We start from the raw sequence: 10,000 nt of genomic DNA, 5'->3' as shown, positions 1-10,000 counted from the left end.
TTCAGTAATGGCAGAACAAATTGGCCTAACTTTTGCTTTGGGGGTAATAGAGCATGGTGATCAAGGCTTGCTGCAGGCCTACCCACCCCCTCCCCGTCACACTGCAGACACACACACACACACACACTGCCAGAAAAGTACACACACCGCCCAGATCGAAAACACATAACACCCATAACTATTTAAATGCTTCAAACCCACAGCTGGGTGAGGAGAGGCAGATAGCTGCTGTCGCTAGCCCCAGGCTTTTGCACCACTCATGAAAAACCACATACAGATCTGCTTAGCACACTGAAAGACACTCAAGTGGATGGTTGGAGGACACACACACACATGCACACACACACACACACACACACACTACAGGGTATACAGGGACTGTTCTTTAAAAGTCTGCTTTTAAAGAACTGTGGGTGCTAACCAAGGGTTGTTATGGACATAATAACACAACTGTCATTTCGTTTCAGGAAATAGTATTTGCCCACACTCTTTTGGTCCTTCTAACCAGGTATTTTGACGAAGCCAAGGTTCAGGGAGCACCAAGTGGTTGTTCAGCTTTACTATCGCTGTGTGTCTGATGTTTATGTTCTCTCAGAAGCCTGTGTGAAATGTAGCAGGGAGCATTCTTAGATCGGGGTGGGGGGTTGGGGGTTGCCTCAGTCAGCGATTTTGCATACAAGTTTGATTTTGTTATGAGCCCACTGAGGAACAACTGCGTGTGAGATGAAGGGAGAGAGAGAGAGAGAGAGCGGGCGCAAAAAAAAAGGAAGATAAAAACTGTGAAACCACACATCAGTTCGATTTTTATCTCCTGATCAAACTGAAGTGAGAGAGTGTCACACGGAGAGAGAGAGAGATAAAAAACAGTGAGAGATAAAAAAACGAGGGAGGAAAGAAAAGAAGGAACATCATAGCGAGTGATGAAACCCCTCGCTCTCCTGGGTGATGGATGAGTAGTCTGCCGGAGGAAGATTCCTCACTGCCACACAGCCCGCGGCATGCCTGTCTCTGTTTCTCATGTTCAGTACAGTGGGAAATTAAACACTGCCCTCTTGCATAACACACAAACTCTCTCCCAACGAACGGGCCACATTATTGACGTTATTATTACACAGGATGGTCCTAAGCATCGGCCCTCACACCGACGCCGTCGTCGTCTGAATCCATGTATCCGTGTAGGTGCGTAATACCGTACTTCAGGGAAAGAGTAACGTGATGCATCAGGCACCTACGGTGTGACCCCAGTCAGAGATCGCATCAGGATTGTGTCAGCATGTCGTACCTGAACATATAGCTTCGGACAACGCCCAGGCCCCAGGCGTGCAAGGTGTATGTCGGTAGGTGTTGTGAATCTGCTTGCATCTCCATTTTCTTTTTGCCATACTACCTCCGCGTCGCCAGAGTTTATCGTGACGATAGTGTGAACTAGAGACGGTACCGTTTATTGTGTGTGTGTGTGTGTGTGTGTGTGTGTGTGTGTTGTCCCGGAGGATAGTGTGAACTAGACAGGACAATTTACAGTGCGTGCGTGCGTGCGTGCGTCTACTGTACACACCCCCTGGCCTGGAATGATCTGTTTACTTAGGCCTGAGACACCCACGCCGACCGGCAGTGAGTAAGAAAAAATAAAACATTTACCTTCATAAAAGTGAACTCTCTCTTCTGTACACATCACACACGCCCCCTCTCTCCCCTGGCGCTACTACAGGGGGATAAATCACCAGAACAGTGCTGAGGCATTTAAATAATGTCTTATTGGTGTCGGGGTAATGGTCCATGGGGGGAGAACATAAACAAGGAAATGGGCCTCGCCCGACAATACACAGTTAGCTCCTTTTCTCCTGGTGTTGACATAACCCTCCATCTTGGCTGCCCATTAAAGTGTAGTCCAGAGCAGAGCGACGCTGAAGGAAGCTATTCTGTACACTTATATGGCCTCTCTCGGTCGTAAATTGACACGCTCGCAATGTTTATCTAACCTTAACTGTCTTTTCTATCGAACACTGATTGTAGTAGCCGTCCAGACTGCTGCTCTTTGCTGTGCAGAGTTCAGCGCGGGGTTGGGAGTTTTTGATCAACGGGCATTGCCAGCTTCTCTCCTGTTACCATGACGCCTGTGTTTGCCATGACGCTTTGGGGCATGCTATCGCTCCGGTTCCTGACCAACCACACAGTCCACAGTCCACAATTTTGAGTGGGTTCACTCACAAGGCATGGCACCTTCTGGTCCACCAGCCAAGGTGTCTGGTGGATGAGAGAATTCACCAGCTACACGGATTATAATAATTACTTTTTTACCAAAATAAAGCAGTAGCGGTAGGAGAGTTGTCACAAATGTTTAATCGACAGGGAGCGCAATTGCAGCTTACACCAATGTGACTGTTTTGACATGTAAGCATAGTATTAGTGAACTGTTGTTGCCTACCTGCCAAAGTAGCTGGTACTACTGACAGATTTATCATTGCCAATGTGTGGTACTACTGACAGATTTATCATTGCCAATGTGTGGTACTACTGACAGATTTATCAATGCCAATGTGTGGTACGACTGACAGATTTATCATTGCCAATGTGTGGTACTACTGACAGATTTATCAATGCCAATGTGTGGCTGGTGTTACATATGTTGCTCTCTTCACTTACTGACAGTTGTGTCTTTTTTACTAAGGGTGTGTCTTTAACTTGGTCTTTGCTAATTGATACAGACAGGTCTGCCTTTGACAGTGACTTATTTCAGGCTCTCTTTTGAACAGCATTTGCATGATCACAGACAACTTGTCTGATATGAGCTGTCTCATACTGAGCACACTTAATCTGTGCATGCAGTGTGAAATCCAAATCCAATTGCCGTGTTAGGAAGGGGGGGAGGGGGGGAGGGGGAGAGAGAGGGTGGAGAGAGAGAGAGATTGAAACTTCAGAAGGTCTTGGTGTCCATCCATTGAGCATTTAGCATGGATGTCAATCCACAACCAACCGTCAGTCTGCTGTCTGTATCTATGACTAACATTCCACACAGGTTGTTGGTTAGCATTTGGATTGGCCAAGATGCCCTTTATGACCCTTGGTTCTTTGGCCTTGGGAGTCGTTGCCTAGAGACACTATGGTAGGCTTATGGTATCCCACTGAAGCCTCTTGACCCCGGTCCTACCCTGGTGGTGTGATAGTGCTGTTGACCCAGTTCACAGTGAACCCCACAGTGATGAGGTACGGGAACACTCTGTAACCTATGACCTTTGCGGACGTCAGGATACCAGCCTGAGCCGGGCGGGTTCAGCGCATCTCGGCCTGACTAAGCAAAGGATCAATCAAAAGTGTGGTGGTGGTGGCGGAGGCACAGTCCTCGAGGGGTTAATGTTAAGGGTGGGGCGAAAATACTTCGAACAGGGTAGTACATTCTGCTGCTCACCCTGTTCTACTTCCTTCAGGCACATATTGAATGTAGCCCCGATCTCCTGACTGACGTAACACCAGAGAAAGATAATGTGTAAACGTGCATTATCTCTCGTTTCCTCCTCAGTGAGTTTGAATGTGAGTCGGTTTGTCCTTTGAGATAATGAGAAAATGAGGACAGTTAAACATCAGAACGTCGGCAGAGCTAAATGGCATCTCGAGAGAACATTTACACAACTGCCGTCTCTATCGCAAGATGGGTTTTTCTGGTTTCGGGATTAAATTCATTTCCTCAATGCAAATGTGTTCAGGATGAATCCTGTGTGTAACTGATCTTATCGATATACTTGTGATCCCTTTGTTAGCTTTGACGTTACCTAAGCTTACCTCGGTGTAGCGTAGCTTCATGCCACAGTAGCTTAGGCACATAGAAGCTTAGCTGCTAGGCCCCGGAGGCACACAGGCCCCTGGTCCTCACCCAATGACAACAGTGAAGATGAACCGAGACCGGATTACACCAGTCCTGCATTCCTCTCCAAACCTGTTTCAGTGAGACACACACACACACACCACCCTGCTTCATGGTTACCACACACACACACCCCACCACACACACACACCACCCAGATCACATAAAACCCTGAACTATTTCAATACTTTAAACCCACAGCTGGATGAGGAGAGGCAGACAGAGGGAAACCACTAGAACAAGCCATTACATGTCACACACACACACACACACACACACACACACACACACACACAGAGCTAGAAAGATTCTGCAGCAGCCTGTGTGTGTGTGTGTGTGCGTGCGCATGCAGAGGTGACTCAGAAGACTCATTAGGGACGAGCCTGAAATAGTTTTTATCAAAAGGAGGTCATATGACAGAACAATATTTCAACTTCTGCCTGAGCAGCAGGTTTGGTCTGTGTTTGTATTGGGTCTGTTGGGTCTGAGGTGCCACTCAGTCCACGAAAATTTACTGGATGTCTACCATGAGAGATAAACAGTGGTTATATTGAATAGACATGTCAGTGCTCAAAAACCTCTAAAGGTCCCTTGTGTCTATCAGCTGCCTTACAAGTGTCAGTTAGTTTGTGTTTCTTTTGTCTATTAGAAGGCGTGTGTGTGCGTGTGTGTGTGTGTGTGTGTGTGTGCGTGTGTGTGTGTGTGTGCGTGTGTGTGTGCGTGTGTGTGCGTGTGTGTGTGTGAGAAAGAGAGAGGGGAGGGGGGTAGGCAGCTTGTGACAGGGTGACAGAATGTTTGCGTTCTCAGACAGCCCAAGGTGTCTTGTCAGAACGCGTCAGAACAGGTGTTTCAACCTGGGCCTCTCTTCCCCGCAGATTCTTTCATCTTGTTTGTCTTTCTTTCTTATCTTCTATGTTCTTATCTTCTACCCCCCCACCCCAAGGTCTACATCAGTGGATTGGCATTCCAGGCAGGTGACTTGCATCACCTTTCTGTTGTATCAGAACCTCAAGTACGTTTCTAGATACCAGACCCCGGATGTTCACCTCTGTCCTTTCTCCTTCACCCCGCATCCCCCAGTAGTGACCCACCACTCCCTAACGGAATTCCTCATCCTCTCAGCATTCCAATTCATTGTTCAAAAACCAGTGGGGGTAAAAAAAAAAAAAGCACTCTAATACTCTTGGACACACAGACAAGACAGACAGACAGACAGACAGACAGACAGACAGACAAGACAAGACGCACACAGCCTGAGATATGATAAAGGTCATGAATTCATGAGTCACACACAGAACAAACACACAGAACAGTTATTGTCAGGAAAGCGTAGTCTTCTATCTGAGTTTGTCTCACTCGCGTCCTCTGTCTCACAGCATACTCATAGTCTGCATTGCCCACACAAGCGTCCCTGTCTGCGTCCCAAGACGGCATCGCCACCCAGGAGAGATGGGGCTAAACTGGCTGTCAAAGGTTCAGAAGCGTGCATAGTTAAGCCTGGTGAATCTCCTTAGAGATACATTTAGTGGGCTAGGCCAAGTACAGCCTCCAGGGTTGAAGTATCAGGTAAGCACTAGGCAGGGGAGAGGAAGGTGTGTGTGTGTGTGTGTGTGTGTGTGTGTGTGTGTGTGTGTGTGCGTGAGTGAGAGGAGTGGGGGCTGTGTGTGTGTGTGTGTGTGTGTGTGTGTGTGTGTGTGTGTGTGTGTGTGTCGCACCTCAGTGTTCCATGACCGCACCATGGGAGGATATTGCGGGTAGAACTGTGGAGGCTGAGAAGGCTCTGCCCCTGACGGAACACAGACACTATTGTGTGTGTGTGTGTGTGTGTGTGTGTGTGTGTGTAGGCTGCCTAAAGGAGCACCTGACAGAGAGGGCATTGATCCACCCTCCTGAGCTCCTTCCATACTGAGGATGTAGCAAGAGGATAAATGAGAGAACTGATGTCCTCCTGGACCTACGGGCTGTCGCTTCATCCACCTCCACCATATCAGGCCTTGGACTAATCCTTACCTGGAAAATCTATAACACCTGTCTATTCAGAGTGGACTGAAGTACATTAGAGAGGACTGTTAGTGTATTAGATATTGATAAAAGCTTGTGTGTGTGTGTGTGTGTGTGTGTGTGTGTGTGTGTGTGTGTGTGTGTGTGTGTGTGTGTGTGTGTGTGTGTGTGTGTGTGTGTGTGTGTGTGTGTGTGTGTGTGTGTGTGTGTGTGTGTGTGTGTGTGTGATGTTGTTTCTGTGGTATTTAATGGTGATACATGTAGCGGGACATAATGTATAGTTTGCTTTAGTAATCCTCACCACACTCCCATCCATGCCTACTGCTTGCAGCTGTGATACACACACACACACACACACACATTCTGTTCTGGAATGCAGTGTTTTCATTCCTCAGACCCGCCATGCCACTCAAAGAAACTTGGCTCTGTACTTTGGGAGCTGCACCAACTAAATACCACAGATTCCAACATAAACACACACACACACACACACACACACACACACACACACACACACAGTACTGTACACAAATACAAACTCCCATAATAGACACACTTGCTTACACACACTCCTTCCGTCATACAAACACACACACACACACACACACACACATATACACACACACACACACTCACACACACACTCACACACACTCACAATCATGCCACAGTAATTCATCTCTCCTCTTGATTAACAAGCAGCACATACACCCCAAATGTGATTTCTTCAGTCGACTCCATAAATACACTGAAAATGAATGGGTGAATGAACTGAATGATGAAAAGGTATTTTCCCACAAATTGTGCCTCCGAGCTATGGTAGATTGATTACTTTTGTGATTGCTTCACACAGAGCTCTTTCCAGGAATCCTGTATTATGATAGGTTGGCTAAGTTTATGTCAACTTCCGCTTACCGGCAGCCAATGACGACAGCAGGGGATGGGTGAGGTCGGAGGTCAGGGTCGTTTTGATTGGATGGCTTGTCGCCGATCATCTGGAGGCCACTGGTGTGTGTGTGTGCGCGTGTGTGTGTGTGTGCGCGCATTCATTTTTTCCTATTCCCTAAACAGGGATGAGCGCAATTTCAGTTTCCAATGGCCTTGGACTTGGATTGTCCCAGTGTACCGGGTTTCCTCTCAGCATGTAAGACATACTCTACTCCCTAATACTGGTTTTGTTGCTCTCATAGACAGATGGAAGCCATTGGCAGTGTGAGATTTGTTGGACCCTTGGCAGTGTTCAGCATCCTTTGTACTGTCATCTCCTCGTATTTGAAGTCAGACACACACACACACACACACACACACCACACACACACACGCCTTTATCTCTGTCATCACACAGGAAGCCCTACATGTGAATGATACAGGGATGGCAGTCAAGGCTAGTGGAGCCCAGATACACATCCTCATCCTCCCAGACGTCCAGGCAGCAGCGGTTCCGTTCAGACTCTGTACTGTACGTTCAAAGTGAGCCATCTTGGACACCGGAGGTGTGAAATCCACCCGGCGCGTCAGTGCTCCGACGCGGAGGGCCGTATTCACACGGAGATCGGATCGACTCCGTAACCATGACAACAAGCCTTTTTCTCGTCCTATCACACCCCAGTGACCCCCGGTGCGATGCATGATCCCATCCGCTACCCCGGAGCCACAGTTTGATGTGTGTCACTGTACGAAAACCTTTCGGAGAAGGGAACGCGCGGATGAAAGCCCTGGAACTAATTGAGTGGCCCGGGTGCCTGTTTTTTGTTTCAGCTTCAGCCTGCTGTTTGTCACATTGTCATTGTCATTTCAAACGCTAGCTTTTCTGAAGACGGATGCTTAGCGGAGTTTACAGCAAGCGTTCCAGTTGCACACACACACACACACACACACTAGAGCAGCACAGCCACAGTACTTTCAGTCAAGCAGCACTTATTAAGCTATAATAATATTATAGCTATGACAGCTGTAATGCTTCACTGTGCTTGACCTGTTCTAATTGTGTGTGTGTGTGTGTGTGTGTGTGTTTCTTTCTCCTCGCGAACAGAGAGAGAAATGGAGCAGAAACGGCAGAAGTGCTGTGAAGTGTGTCGTGCCTCGTCGCCGAGGGCAACGGTGGGGTAATTGCGTCAGGGTGTGCGTGGTTGAGCTCTGTTTGATCTGGTGTCAACGTCACCGCTACCGCATGGCCTCTCTCTGCCCTCTCCATGTCTCTGCCCTCTCCATGTCTCTGCCCTCTCCATGCCTGTCTCTTAACCATACTCCCAGTACGGGTTTTGGCTCTTGACTGAAATCCACTTCTGACCTATATTATGTTAAGCTTGGACAGAGGATCACTTTGATGTGTGTGTGTGTGTGTGTGTATTTATGTATGTGTGTGTATTTATGTGTGTGTATTTATGTGTGTGTGTGTGTGTGTGTGTGTGTGTGTGTGTGTGTGTGTGTGTGTGTGTGTGTGTGTGTGTGTGTGTGTGTGTGTGTGTGTGTGTGTGTGTGTGTTACATCACCAAGGTGTGCGTAGCCTCACAGCAGACCTGTCACGTTGAGTCATCAGTCATCTGTTGAGTCATCCCACAGATGACTGCTGCTGGGTTAGCTGTGTGTCAGACTGTCAGCCAGCTTCTTGAACCACTCAACAAAGTCATATATGAACCCATTCAACTCTCTCCTCCCCCATCTGTTCCCACAGTGGCTAACGCTACGCGAGCAGAAACCATATAGCCTACACGGCTCCCCACAGGGCAAATACATTCTTTCACACCAAGGCTCTGGGAGTGTTTGTACTGAAGCCATGCCAACTGTTAGCTACCTACCGCTAGCTACACTATCGTGGGGCCACAGTGAGGGAGAGGGAGAGAAAGAGAGAGACTGTGTACTCTGGCTCTGACCTACTGTACGTGCTCTTTACCTGTGAACACACACACACACACTGTGCAGGGCCAGCTCTTTACTTGTGACCACACACACACAGTGCAGGGCCAGCTCTTTACTTGTGACTGCGCACACACACACACACACACACACAGTGCAGGGCCAGCTCTTTACTTGTGACTGCGCACACACACACACACACACACACACACACACACACGCACGCACGCAGGGCCACTCAGGCTGAACCGGCTCACCCTCTCTTTGCCTTCAGTCCAACTATGTTGTTTGTTAAGAGTGAGTATTTCTCTCTCTTCTCTTCCCTCATCCAGAAGAATGTCTCAGGGGAAAGCAGAGGTTGGAACACATACTTGATTGGCGATGTGTTTTCAGGGTTTTTGGGGTTGTTTCTATGGTTACTGTGGGTTACTGGGTTATGGAGGAGAATCTGACCTCACACAGACTTCATATTGTCCTGAAGCATCTAACTTTGTGACTTTGGGATGAGCTGTATTTTGTTTTATTGTGCCAAAGAGTGTGTTTTGTTAAGCCAAGCTGTGGATTACTTTGAATGACACTGTCATGGCATGCAAGTTTCTCTCTCACTCTATCTCCTGACTTTTTGACTTACTCCGAATCTTTTCATCTCTCTCCTCCTTTCTCCCTTCTCTCCCTCTCCCCTCCTTGCTCTCTCCCTGTCTCTTTCTCCCTTCTCTCTCTCTCTCCCCTCCTTGCTCTCTCCCTCCCCTCCTTGCTCTCTCCCTCCCCTCCTTGCTCTCTCCCAGTCTCTTTCTTCTATCTCTCCTTCATTCTATTCCCTTGTATCAAGTCTAATTATCGGCAGTGAGGTTGTGTCTATGGGGAGCTCAACAATGCTCATCATCAAAGCCTTTTCTGTTTGTTTATTCCTCCACTGCTGCTATTCTGGGCTCTCCTCCAGCCCAGTGAGACATGGGAGGACTCCCTACGGGGGCTTATAAACTGTCAGAGCCCCAATCCCTGAAAAACACCAAGGGATTATCGGTGATATCAGCTGTTTTGGCTGGGAGCAAAAAAGAATCTGCTGTAGAAGGATGAAGGGTTTAATGGTTGTCTCTTGGAAGTAAACGGGACCTTGGAATACCTGAGAACTAGTGTCTCTTTCTCTCTCTCTCCCACTCTCTCCCATCTGTCTCTCTCTCCTCCTCCACAGGAAGTCTCTGAGAGACCAGTGCTTGATGGAGGAATACCTGAGAACTGCTCTCTCTCTCTCTCTCTCTCTCTCTCTCTCTCTTCATCTCATCG

The 10,000-nt window shown here is 48.0% G+C and overlaps 2 protein-coding genes across 2 annotated transcripts in view; both read left to right on the top strand.

The window, feature by feature from the left end:
• Nucleotides 1-10,000, top strand: part of klf1 (Kruppel like factor 1 (erythroid)) — a 165,735-nt gene that overhangs the window by 113,154 nt on the left and 42,581 nt on the right. The window lies entirely within an intron of this gene.
• The window catches only part of palm3 (paralemmin 3), a 20,646-nt gene that overhangs the window by 899 nt on the left and 9,747 nt on the right, over nt 1-10,000 (top strand). The window lies entirely within an intron of this gene.

This window comes from Argentina silus, assembly GCF_951799395.1.
Source record: "Argentina silus genome assembly, chromosome: 22".
Lineage (NCBI taxonomy): Eukaryota > Metazoa > Chordata > Actinopteri > Argentiniformes > Argentinidae > Argentina > Argentina silus.
The sequence above is the reverse complement of the archived record's forward strand: the minus strand, read 5'-3'. Positions and strand labels throughout refer to the sequence as shown.